At 40.4% G+C, this 13,376-nt stretch overlaps 1 pseudogene; it reads right to left on the reverse strand.

Annotated features, from left to right (window-relative positions):
- Positions 1-8,319: 8,319 nt before the first annotated feature.
- LOC116095249 lies at positions 8,320-8,974 on the reverse strand (annotated as a pseudogene).
- Between the last annotated feature and the right edge of the window lie 4,402 nt (positions 8,975-13,376).

The raw sequence follows: 13,376 nt of genomic DNA on the forward strand, positions 1-13,376 counted from the left end.
TAAATAAAGAAAATATCTAAAAAAAAAAAAAGATTAACTTATAAAGTTCTCTTCTTCAAACTAGATACAATAGTTATAAATGTCAAGAAAAGCATTCAGTCTCACTCTTTGTTTTTCTCTTACAAGCCACCTTCCAAGTTAGTTGTCTACATTTCTTTTGGCTGTATAAATAACTTTGAAATATGTAAGCAGTTCTGAAAACCATAGTATACTGTAAAAACATGAAATAAACAATACTACTAATAGAGAGGCTGAGATAGGAGAAGCATGATTTCAAGACGATTATGTGGTACACAGCAAGGCACTGTCACGAACAAACAAGCTGATAGTGTATAAGGATTGTACAATATTAGACCTATTTCTCCAATTACCAAATTAGAGAGACTATTGGATGACAGTCAACAAATTTCTAATTCTTCATTTTGAATTTCAATTGATTAGGATATTTTGGTAATATTAATTTTCATATTAACATTAAGAAAAAGTAATTGTTACTTCCTATTTTTTTGTTGTAAGAGGTGGAATTAGGTTAGTGTGGATTTGTTGAAAGATTACTTTCTTTCTTTTTCTAGGGTGTAGTTTTGCTTCTTATGTTGGTGTTTTCCATCTTTTATCCTTTGAAGGGCTGGATTGGTGGAAAGGTATTGTGTAAATTTCATTTTGTCATGGAATATCTTGTTTTCTCCATCTATGGTAATTGAGAGTTTTGCTGGGTATAGTAGCCTGGGCTGGCATTTGTTTTCTCTTAGGGTCTGTATGACATCTTCCCAGGATCTAACTTTCTTTTTTTGTTTTTGTTTTTGTTTTTGTGTTTTTTCAAGACAGGGTTTCTCTGTGTCGCCTTGGCTGTCCTGGAACTCACTCTGTAGACCAGGCTGGCCTTGATCTCAGAAATCCACCTGCCTCTGCCTCCCAAGTGCTGGGATTAAAGGCGTGCACCACCACTACCTGAGGATCTAACTTTCATAGTCTCTTTTAAGAAGTCTGGTGTAATTCTGATAGGCCTGCCTTTATATGTTACTTGACCTTTTTCTTTACTGCTTTTAAAATTCTTTCTTTGTTTAGTGCATTTGGTGTTTTGATTATTATGTGATGTGAGGAATTTCTTTTCTGGTCCAGTCTACTTGGGGTTCTGTAGGCTTTTTGTATGTTCATGGGCATCTCTTTCTTTAGGTTAGGGAAGATTTCTTCTATAATTTTATTGAAATTTACTGGCCTTGGGAGTCTTCACTCTCTTCTATACCTATTATCCTTAGGTCTTCTCATTTCATCCTGTATTTCCTGGATGTTTTGGGTTAGGAGCTTTTTGGTTTTTGCATTTTCTTTGACTGTTGTGTCAATGTTTTCTATGGTGTTTTCTGCCCTTGAGATTCTCTCTTCTATCTCTTGTATTCTGTTGGTGATGCTTGCATCTATGGCTCCTGATTTCTTTCCTAGGTTTTGTATCTCCAGGGTTGTCTCTCTTTCTGATTTCTTTATTGTTTCTATTTCCATTTGTAGATTCTGGATGGTTTTGCTCATTTCCTTCACCTGTTTAATTGTGTTTTCCTGTAGTTCTTTAAGGGATTTTTGTGTTTCCTCTTTAGGAGCTTCTAGCTCTTTACCTGTGTTCTTCTGTATTTCTTTGAGGGTGCTACTTATGTCTTTCTTAAGGTCCTGTATCATCATCATGATAAGTGATTTTAGATCTGAATCTTGTGTTTCCAGTGTGATGGTGTGTCCAGGACTTGCTATGGTGGGAGAATTGGGTTCTGATGATGCCAGTAACCTTGGTTTGTGTTGCTTATTTTCTCATGCTAGCCGTCCCTTCCCCCACACCTCAACCATCTGGTTATGTCTAGTGTGTCCTGACCTGGCTAGATCTGACTGGAGTCTGTCCTTCCTGTGATTCTGGTTGTGTCAGAACTCCTCAGAGTAAAGCTGTCTCTGGGATCCTGTGATTCTCTGATCCTGGGATCCTGGGATCCTGGGCTTGTTAGAGCTTCTGGGAGTGGATCTTCCTCTGGGTGTGGAGTTTGTGCCCAAGGTCTGCTCAGGGAACCTGACCAGACATACTGGAAGCAACCTGAGCCACTGGGCTGGTGGAGTACCTGTGTGCCTGGGTCCTGCTGGTCTCAGTTACTCCCAGTGTTAGGACAGATGTTGTGTCCTCCTCACCTCTGATCCTGGGCATGTTAGAGTGCCTGGGAGTGGAGCTTCCTCTGGGTGTTGTGGGACTGGCTGCAAAGTTTGTGCCTAAGGTCTGCTCAGGGCACTGGCCCAGACAGACCAGAAGCAACCTGAGCCACTGGGCTGGTGGAGTTCCTGTGTGCCTGGGTCCTGCAGGCCCCAGCCGCTCCCAGTGTTGGGAAAGATGTGTCCTCCTCACCTCAGATCCTACACGTATCAGAGTGCCTGCTAGCAGAGCCACCTCTGGATGCTGTGGAACTGGCTGCAAAATTTAGACCCAAGGTCTGCTTAAGGGACTGGCTCAGACAGACTGCAAGGAACCAGTCGAAGTTCCAGTTTTCAAAACCTACTGTGTGTGTGTGTGTGTGTGTGTGTGTGTGTGTGTGTGTGTGTGTTAGTACATGTTCTCTGGTGTTGCCCACACTGGCTAATTGACCATTACTGTAAAAAGGATTTTTCTTTGTTTGTACCAAATGACAAGTCTGGGACTCCAGTGCTGTTGTAGATGATGATGATAAAAACAATGAAGATGAAACACTTTTTAAAAAAAGAAATTTAAAAATAAACAGGAAGTACAATTAATTTTATTTTATTTGGCTGTATATACCACCAATCTTACCCCAACAGAATCTAAATATGAAAATCATCTATAATATCTTTTACAGTTCTTCGCCCTCCTACCATGCAAACTCTCTAAACTCTGGTATATGTACTTACAGCAAGCTACACCTGAACTAGTTATTTTTCATGACACCAAAGCCATATGTAAGCTAGTGGTGACCACATTTGACAGCACAGGACTGTTCTATGCTAGAAGTTTGTCTTGGTTAGGGTTTATATTGCCATAAAGAGACACCATGACCGCAGCAACCCTTATAAAGGACAGCATTTCATTGGGACTGGCTGATAATTTTAGAGGTCTACGCCATTGTCATCATAGCAGCATGCAGGCAGATGAGTTGCTGGGGAAAGAGCTAAGAGTTCTACATATGGATCTGCAGGCAACAGGAAGAGAGTGGGTTCAGCTTGAGCATCTGAGACCTCAAAGTCACCCACAGTGACATACTTTCTCCAACAATGCCACACGTACTCAAACAAGGCCACATCTCCTAATAGTGCCATTCTCTATGGGCCCATGGGGACCATCATTTTTATTCAAACTACCAAAAGCTTTATATTCCCATTTACTGCCTGTGCTAACAGATTCTTTTTTTATTTTGCTCAAATTTTAATAAAATCCTGACACTACATTGCAAAAGCAACCCCTTGTACCAACAACAAAACCAGCTGAAGGGATGCATCAAGACAATTTCTATTCTTAAACTCCAGCAATATGTCTAACCCAACACCTTTGACCTTGACTGCATTTGTTATTGACACATTGAATACAACAATGCTCAAATGGGTTCCATTCCATAGACTCCCCTGGTTAAAGCTTTTTGAAACAGTATCAACTAACCCGTATCCCTCAGAGTTTCCAGGGACTAAGTCACCAACAAAGGAATATATATGGGCTTACCTGTGTCCCCTCCTATCATCCCCCCCCCGCCATATATGTTGCAGAAGACTGCCTTGTCTGACCTCAGTGGAAGAGGATGCACCTAATCCTATTGAAACTAGATGCCCCCAGAGAAAGGGGATGCTGGCAAGGGTGAGGTGGGGGTGGGGGTGGGGGGAGCACCCTCTCAGAAGCTAAGGAGAGGAAGGATGGGATGAACTACTCAGGGAGCAGGACCAGAAAGGGGAGCAACATTTGGAATGTAAATAAATAAAATAATTTAATAAAAAGAAATAATAAAGTTTCTTGGTAGCAGTTGGTTGCTTGTACCAAGGCAGGTTAACAATATCAAGATAAAAAGAGATCTTTTAATGTGTTTCTTATTACAATTTCTTTTTATTTTTAGTTATGTGTGAGCATGTGTGAGTGTGAGTTCAGGTATGCTCAGAGTCCAGAAGAAAGCTCTGGAGCAAAAGTTACAGACTAGCCACCAAAAGTGGGTGCTGGGAACCAATACAGATGGTCTGCCAGAGCAAGCTGTACTCTTAATTACTGAGTTATCTCTCCAACTCCTCCTTTAGTTCTTTGATTCATTTGTCAGGTTTTTTTTCTATTTTGTTGTTTCCTACATCTCGATGATGATGTCAAGCTCTTTCTTTTGAGATTTATGAACTGCCATGCCCCTCCTTGTTCTTAAGCTTGCCAGATGTAGAATGTCCAAAAAATAGATCACCTCTGAGCTGCATTTCACCCCAATGGGACCAAGGAGAGAGAGGACACAGTAAAACTCAAGACTGAAAGATGTTGACTTGAGCAATAAGATGTGCTAGGAAGCAGGGTAAAACAACCCAGGAGAGAGAAAATGACAGAAAAGGAGGAAGAACGGAGAACAAAGGGGTCTGCAGAGATCACAGAACATGACTGCTGATTACAGGCAAGACAGTATTCTAAATCTGGTGGGACAATCAGCATGTGTGGACTGTAAAGGTTAAATGAAATGTTTATTTTATTCCTTTCTCTTCTCCAGTCAGCCTGACTGAATACCATTAACAGAGACACGGTGCTTGCTGCATACTAAAATTAGATGTTAGTTTGACGACCCTCCAGCATCCATGCACAGAAGTCTCTTACACATAAATGTCTTTTGCAATGAGCTCAGCCACCTTACACATCTGCCTTCAACGTTGAGTGCTAGAAACAAACATGGAGCTTTGGTTTCACTGGGTGGGTCAAAGAAGAGGCCTCCGAGCCAAGGTAAAATCCCAGCTCTAGTTTGTAAATTCGAGCAAGGTTATTGACCTCTCCTAGGCATGATCCCTCACATTCTATGCTTGCAAGAATTTGTCATAAAACAAGATGATATGTAGGGAACCACTTGAAATCTCTTGTCTTACCCAAAAGGACTTTGACGATTATATTTCCATTCCCTTGTGTGTCTAGACACTTGTCAAGTTGTTTCTAGTTTACAAAGGGAGAAAATAGAGGCCTGGGGAAGCAACCCTGGCTCATCTCACATATCCCAGAAGCCAGGCCAACCTTGTTGCCTTCATTCCAGTCCTATCCCAGCATATTGGCTGTTCAGCCAGCAAGCAAGACCCAAAGTGCTTTTCAGAATTATAACAGAAACTTCTGCCTTTTAGTAAAGCCTCCAAAGGTTGATGTTGGAACAATTTCTTCCCAAAATTTCTTTATATTCTCCAACATTTTTTGTCTATTATGTTCTTTCTACATATAAAAGCAGACATTCTTGGAGTTTGGGGAATAAAAATAGCTAATACATGCATCTTTAATTTTTTTTATTAAACACAATGCCGAGAGAAATAAGTAAATTTTTTTCACTAGCTAAATACTCTCACAAATAAATTCTTTCTAAATAGTACCACAAATAAATAGTTCTTCAATAAATTAGTTTTCAGAAATAATTCATTTTAATGCCTCAGTTGTGGCTTATACATAGAGAGCCAGAGGCCAAGTTTATATTTACATCTCTGTAGATAAAAACAGCTAATATCACTTAAAGATGTGTACTTCACACACTGGACCCCATTTAATAACATGAAATGAAGGCAACACCGCTGAACTTCATCGAGGGTCCAAGCCCCAGAAATACTTTTAGCTATGAGACTCTGGGCATGTCACAGCCACCACTTCAGTGTCGTTATCAATAATGTCCTCTGAGTTACATAATTCTTTGGTGAAAGAGAAGAAACAGTTCCCACATAACAGTTTTGTGGGATCCAAAGCAGTGTGGAAATTTTCTATTTTTCTCATTACAATCCCTTCAAGTGGAAATCATGAGTACACAGTCCTTGAATGGAGCTCTCCTTTCCACAAGGGTCAGTGTTCCTTTGTGTTAGGAACTGAGAAGGAAAAATAAAAACCCATCCAGAGCAGGATGCCTAGGAAACAGCATAAGGCTACGGACTTCAACTCCACAATGGACTGCATGGGTACAGACTCTAGCTACAAATTACTGTGAAACTTTACAGTACTTACATACCGTGAGCCATCTATAGCTGATGTTAACAGTAGTATCAACTCATGGTCTCTTGAGGATTAAATGCATTTATAGACACAGTTGTTTAGAACTATGTGTTTGACACATAATAGGTGAGGTATAAGACCGAGGTATCATAGTCAGTGGAGAAATGTCCTGGCTTTTAGATGCCCTCTATTATTGCATTGAGATGCACAAAAGCCAGAAGAGCTTCAGGCTCAATCTTCAATCAGTACCGATCAGAATTTCAGAGACTCACAGAGAAACTTCTGAACAACACTGGGCAACAGTAACCAGGTCCTGGTTTTGCAACTATCCTTGATTGCTGGCCAGGGTCTACCCAAGAAGAATGGCATCAAGCAGCAGAAGTGTCTACCTGATCCTTCATATTTATGTATTTTCAGGTTTATTGTGGTCTATCTGCTGGTATCACCTCATAAGTTGATATGTTAAAGTCTTACTTAGCTCCCAGTACTGAGGAGATGGCTCCAAGGTTAAAGCACTCACCATTCAAGTATGGGAATCTGGATTTGAATCCCTGGAATTCAAAAATCTGGTCTCAATTGCATGTAAGTCTACAATACCAGCCCTCCTGTGATGAGATGAAAAATAAAAACTGGAGAACTCTCAGGCCCTTGACTGAGGACATAGTAGCCTCCAGGACTTCGAGAATGACCTTCTGTTATCTAGAAACAGCCTCATGAATAGGTTCAGGCAGGTTCCAAGGAGGTCAAGAGGTCACCACCACTTTAGCTTCTCACTCCTTGAAGTCTTCCAAACTCCCTGACCCTCTGGTGTGTCTTCTAGACTCACATTTAGATCAGTGTCTGTTGCCTGTTGCTCTATAGTCTATGTGCGTGGTATGTCTCCTTCCTGATGGAGTTCCTAATTTCTATTATCACTGGAGATGCCGTTTCAAATAAAGATTTGGACCCATAAGTACAATCCTTGCCTTTAGTCTTTCTTATGGGTAATGAGGCCTTGTCTTCTAAGACTGACAGTCTTAGAGAGCTTAAAATAGTGATCTTGTGACAGTGGTATAGTTGAAGGGTACTGTCACCCACTAGACAGAATTAGAGCTGGCCCTATCATTTATTAATTATGCTGCTTACTAAGCCTCAATCAATCTCAATTTCTGTCTAATAGAATGAATACCCACCATGTAGGATCATGATACAGGCTGCATGAGAAAAGGGTGTGCTTGAGCCGGGCGGTGGTGGCGCGTGCCTTTAATCCCAGCACTTGGGAGGCAGAGGCAGGCAGATTTCTGAGTTCGAGGCCAGCCTGGTCTACAGAGTGAGTTCCAGGACAGCCTGGGCTACACAGAGAAACCCTGTCTCGAAAAACCAAAGAAAAAAAAAGAGAGAAAAGGATGTGCTTTATCCAAACACAATGACTATATCACAGCAAGTCCTTCCTAGCTATTGGTTTTCTTTCCTTCTTTCTGGCATTTTGTCCTTTCTAAGCTGTCACCTCCACTTTCCTTTTACAAGTACACTCCTTTTTATGACATTCCAATAAAACCGCAGGCTATAATAATTCAAACACTGCTTGCAAAGGCGGATGAAGTGATTATGCCATATTGTGGTCATAGGAGTACCCTGAAATAAATGATAATTATTCACTAAATCCACATTTTATAATGCTCATTAAACCTTCTAAACATCCAAGCTCTCTCACCTGGCCTTTGCCATGCTGGTCCCTCTGCCTGGATTCCTTTTCCTCTCACACTCTGGCTCTGCCCTTCCACTCTCAGCCAGATCCCTAGAGAAGCTTTCTTTTACAGTTCCAGCTCAGTCAGGTCTCTCTCAGCTGCCTCCTTGTTCTCTCCTCCTTTCCTTCTTGGAACTTAACACACTTTAAAATGAATCCCTGTTCTTATTGTTATAATGGTTTAATGTCTATTTTCTCAAAAAACATGACACTCCAAAAAGCCAGGAACCATACCATATCTAGAGCAGACTGCAAACAGGAGAAGACTCAGTAATTGCTAAGTGAACACATTATTTACCTCTTTCCACTCAAACCAAGATTATACACTTGGTTTTTGGCAACTTCATATGACGGAGATCCATATTCTGTTCACCATCATTGTTGTTTTTCCAACATCCATAGTTAACATTTTTTTAAAAAAAAATAAGAGTAAGATCCATAGTTAGTTTTTGTAGCCACAGCTGGCCCTGCTGCCTCTGACATGCTCAAGCTTCTGGCCCTTAGAGAGAACATAAGGTGTGGTGTGTGGTTGTGGAATTCCTGGGGTCTTGCCAAAATGCCAATGCCTCTTGGCTCTTTGGAAGACTATACTATGAGTATAGTGGCCCTTGGGAGACTCCAGGGCTAGCTGGTCAAAGTTGAGTAGGATCTTACTCCTGAATCTTGAGGATGCAACTTCTGCTTGCTCATCCTGTTGCTCACCCACTGTGCCCACACCTTCAGCTTGGGTACTTCCAAAAGCCACATATCATCTGGGACTGTCTCTACAACCAAAGCTGTTTCGTTCTTTTGGCCAGGAAGCTTCATCTTTCAGATCACCTAGGACAGGGACACAGGTGGCTGGTTATTGCAACACATAAATAACCTTTATATCACAACCTGATTGAAGGTAGAATTGGTTTCTCTGGCTGAAACCCGTAGAGATTGACTAGTAGCCTCAGGTAGATGTCCTGGCTCTTGGACTCCTTGTACTGAACCTTTTGGTCTTTGTTGTAGCAAATGTCAATACTTCTATGGCACCTTCTGCTTGGCAAGGTCCAGAAAAGCTCACCATCATTCTTAATTGTTTCTTTTCTTCCTGCTACAAGTCTATACATGGTTTATATAAGCATGTATATATGCACATAGGCATATGTGTTCATGTTTCACATTAGCAGAGATATTTACTTGGATTAACAATGAGTTTTAAAGTCATCTAAAAAGGACACGGTGGGGAAATATATACAAACAAAGGTAATATTGACAGAGACCACTGAATAAAATCATGGAAAATTTGACTATCATCATGAGCCACAGGATAATATCTCATGTGCTATGATGTACTGAAGCATTACTCACTAGTACTCAGACAACCAGGATAGGAGAAAAGAAATCACAGGAACTATCCCAAAGCTACAGTGAACAATAAAGCTTGAGCCCTGGGAAACACAAGACTTAAAACACAGAGACACAAAAAATTAAATGTAGAATGGTTATAACTCCAGTGTACATTGCTTGTAGATATAAACTTAAAAGAATCTAAATCAGCATGCCACAGAGATATCTCGTATCTGTGTATATTATATTACTATTCCCAATAGCCAAAATATGGAATAAGCTTAAATGTCCATCAACAAAAGGAATGGATAATGAAAATGTGGCATGTCATGAGAACATACAAGTGGAGAACATCATGTTAAGGAAAGTAAGCCAGATTAAGAATAAAAAATACTACATATTTCCTCTCATATGAAGAACTTTGATTTAAACTATATACGCATACATTCTACTCACTTATAAGTGAATATTAACTATAAAGTAAAAGATGATCATGCTACAATCCACAGACCTAGAGAGGCTAAGTAACAAGGGAGGATTAAGTGGGGGATGCATGAATCTCCCTGGGAATAGGAAACAGAATAGATTTTGAGGGTGAACTGAAGGTTGATGGGGATGGGAACAGTTAGGGGCATGGAGGGAAAGAGTACTGGGAAAGACAGCTGGAATTAAGGGGCATTTCTAGGGTAAGGTAGAAATCTAGTGCAATGGAAACTCCCAGGAATCTACAACAGTGACCCTAGCTAAGACTCCTAGTAATGGGGGACATGGAACCTGAGCAAGCCATCTTCTATAACCAGGCAAGGCTTCCAGTGGAGGAAATGGGACACCAATCTAGCCACAAACCTTCGACCTACAATTTGTCCTACTTGCAAGATGTTCTGGGGTAAAGGTGGAGCAGAAATTGTGAGAGTGGCCAACCAGTGACTGCTCCAATTTGAGATCCATGCCTGAAGAGGGAGCCCATGCCTGACACTGCCTAGAGGACCAGGAACCAGAGACTGAATAGCTCAGAGACCTAGGATAAAATAACAACAACAACAACAAACAACCAGCAAAAAAGTCAATGAAATGATTCTTAATGATACTCTACTGTACTTTGTAGATTGAAGCATGGCATAATCCTCATCAGAGAAGTCTCATCCAGCAGCTTGTGGGAACAGATGCAGAGATCCATAGCCAAACATTAGATGGAGATCAGGGAATCCTGTGGAAGGGGATGAGGAAGGATAATGTGAGCCAAAGGAATCAAAGACACCACAAAAAACAGCTGACAGAATCAACAAATGATGGCTCATTAGGGCTCACAGAGACTGAACTGACAATCAGAGAGCCTGGCCCTCTGCATATATGTTATGGTTCTATGACTTGGTGCTCTTCTTCTGGAACACCTAACAGTGAGAGCTGTCTGTCTCTGACTCTTTTGTCTGCTTTTGGGACCCTTTTCCTCCTACTGGGTTGCTTCATCCTGCCTTAATATAAGGGAATAAGCTTAGTCTTACTACAATTTGATATGGCATTTTTGGTTGGGAGTCCGCCGTTTTTCTGAAGAAATCAGAGAAGTGGATCTTGGGGGAGAGGGACACTGGGAGTAGGCACTGGGAGAAGAGGAAAGGGAAATTGTGGTCATGAGGTAGTAGTATAGGAGAGAAGAATAGGTAAAAATATAAACACATATAAATAAATATTTATGTATGAAGCAGAAGAGAGACTGTTGGAAGGAAGGTTGTGGGCCAGCAATGGGGCAAGAGAGGGTACTAGAGGGACAGATAGGATGAAGTCAGTGATACATATGTGTGGAACTCAGTATTTGGTATGTCAAATAAACATATTAGTAGCTTTAAAAAGAGAAACAGGGACAGCAGTGAAGTCTTGTTGTCAGGACTCATCCTTGAATGACGAAAGTCATTGAATGTATTACAGAGTGGTGTTTGTGTTCATTAAAAAAAAGCCCCCAGGACAGGGAAAGGTAGGCAGGGAAAGTAGGAGCTGAGCCTGTTAGAATTTTGCTAACAGTCTGAGCTGGAAGCAGAACATCATTTTGTTTGTTTGTTTGTTTGTTTGGGTTTTTAAAATAAATGTTCATTATTGGAAAATTTTGGAGAGATATATAACATGAGCAAATTATAAGACATATCAAAATCCTGACCTCAGAGGAGGAAAAATCATAGAAGAAGAAAGAGAATGGAGGGCTAGGAAAGGAAGTTGCCAAATAGGATTTGGTAATTGCTTAAATGTTCATTTAAAGATAAAATGAACAGGTTTTGGATGTAAGCCTATAAAGTTTGGAGCTTAAGCAGTTCCTAATCTTGAGTGAGGAGATTTAGAAGATGGCGGAACCCTAAACATATAGTGAATGACATACACATATGTGAGAGAGGTGTGATGTAAATGATGTCCCCATGGGCTCTGGCATTCAAAACTTGGTCCTCAGTTGATGGCACGGTTTGGGGAGGATTACAAGGTATGGCCTTGCTGGAGGAAATACATCACTGGTGGTGACATTTGAGGTTTCAAAGCCATGTACCAACTAGTCTGTTCACTCTGCTTCTTGTTTGTTGTTGGTATACGAGCCCTCAGCTCTCAGACTTCAACTTAGCTGCCACATCTGTTGTTTGCTGGCATGCATTCCCTGTCATTCTAGACCCTAACCCTCTGGAAACCTAATCCCCAGATGAATTCTTCCTTCTATAAGTTGCTTTGACCATGGTGCTTTGCCACAGATATAAGAAAGTAACATAGAGCAAGGATGTAAAAGCAGACATATGATGAGAACTGTGGTGGCAACCATGGCTAGGCTGTGACTCCCTCCAATCATATTTATTAACCACTTCTAACCTTCTTTGTGCTCTCCAGCACTTTGAACATGTATAGTCAAACTGTCTCTGCAATGACTTCTCATGCTTCCTTTGGTTCATGCTCTTTGTATTGTTTTACTTCTTTATTCTCAAGACTCTCCCACAGGTTTCCACTGAAACTGCTTGTTTGAGAATTACTTCGTCTTCTCTTCTTGCTTCTCCAGCTTAGAGTACTATCCTGTGAAATCATGATTAGTTTTTCTTTAAGGTCCTTAAAATCTTCCCCACTCCAAAGTCCAGGGACACACTATGCATCTCTTTATATGCATATATGAGTGACCATATTTGTCAACATATTTGAATATTTGTTGAAGACTACTCTTTCCCTATAGATTGTGATTAACATACATACCCTCACCCAGAGACTCTGGAGAAAGATAACCTGCCATCTTAGATGAGGGAACAAAGAACTTGGTATCCACTTAACTAACTGATAATTGTGTTTTTCTGGAAGATGAGAGGATGGATAAACTATACGTAATCAGCAACACAGAATTTTCTTGCTTCTTGAAGGCTTTTTCTTTCCAAAATTCCTTGGAATGCTCGCCATACAGAACAGGTGGAGTCTTGTCTGTACCTTTTTTTCTCATTAATTTTTGTATAAAATGATAGAAAGATAATTTTAACAGATAGAAATTTTCAGAATTATAATATTAAAATGAACAAGTAATACTCTATTTCCAGATTTCATCCAGATGATGGTAGGTTTAGTTTGTGAGTACCTTGTATTCTTTGACCATTGATGCTGTCTGTGGGGAAATCATCTGCCTGCTTTGTCCTCTTAGCTGTCTCTATAAAATAAGTACTATAGACACAACTCTCCCAAAGAACATTCTTCCTTACCACATCTATAGACTACTTTATTTCTCACTGAGATGTTTGCTGCCTGGGAGATTCTACCTGAAACATACTCTCAGTTTGTGAGAAGAATACACAAATGAAAACAAAACTGTGACATTCGTGTGGGTGATGATTTCCTTTGCTGAATACTTACCTATTTATTCATCTCCTATCTTGCAAAGAAACACAATTTCCAATGTTACTTAACTGGATGCTAGTTTCCTTATTCCGACATCAAGAATGACAGGGTATCTTTTTCCAGAGTCTCTGGGTGAATGTATGTATAGTAACCAAAAAGTTTGATGATTTTATCCAAAGATACAAAATCATTTTAGAGGGAATGAGTAGGTTTAAACCCAAGAACACAAAAGCTTACAAACAAGAAGTTCACCAGTACTGTGTGACTTTTCTGGGGAGATCGGAACCACAAACCAAAGAAATGATTCCACCCAACTCTAGCTTAGTGAACCATTAAGTTTATTAG

This window comes from Mastomys coucha, unplaced genomic scaffold (genome assembly GCF_008632895.1).
Source record: "Mastomys coucha isolate ucsf_1 unplaced genomic scaffold, UCSF_Mcou_1 pScaffold18, whole genome shotgun sequence".
Lineage (NCBI taxonomy): Eukaryota > Metazoa > Chordata > Mammalia > Rodentia > Muridae > Mastomys > Mastomys coucha.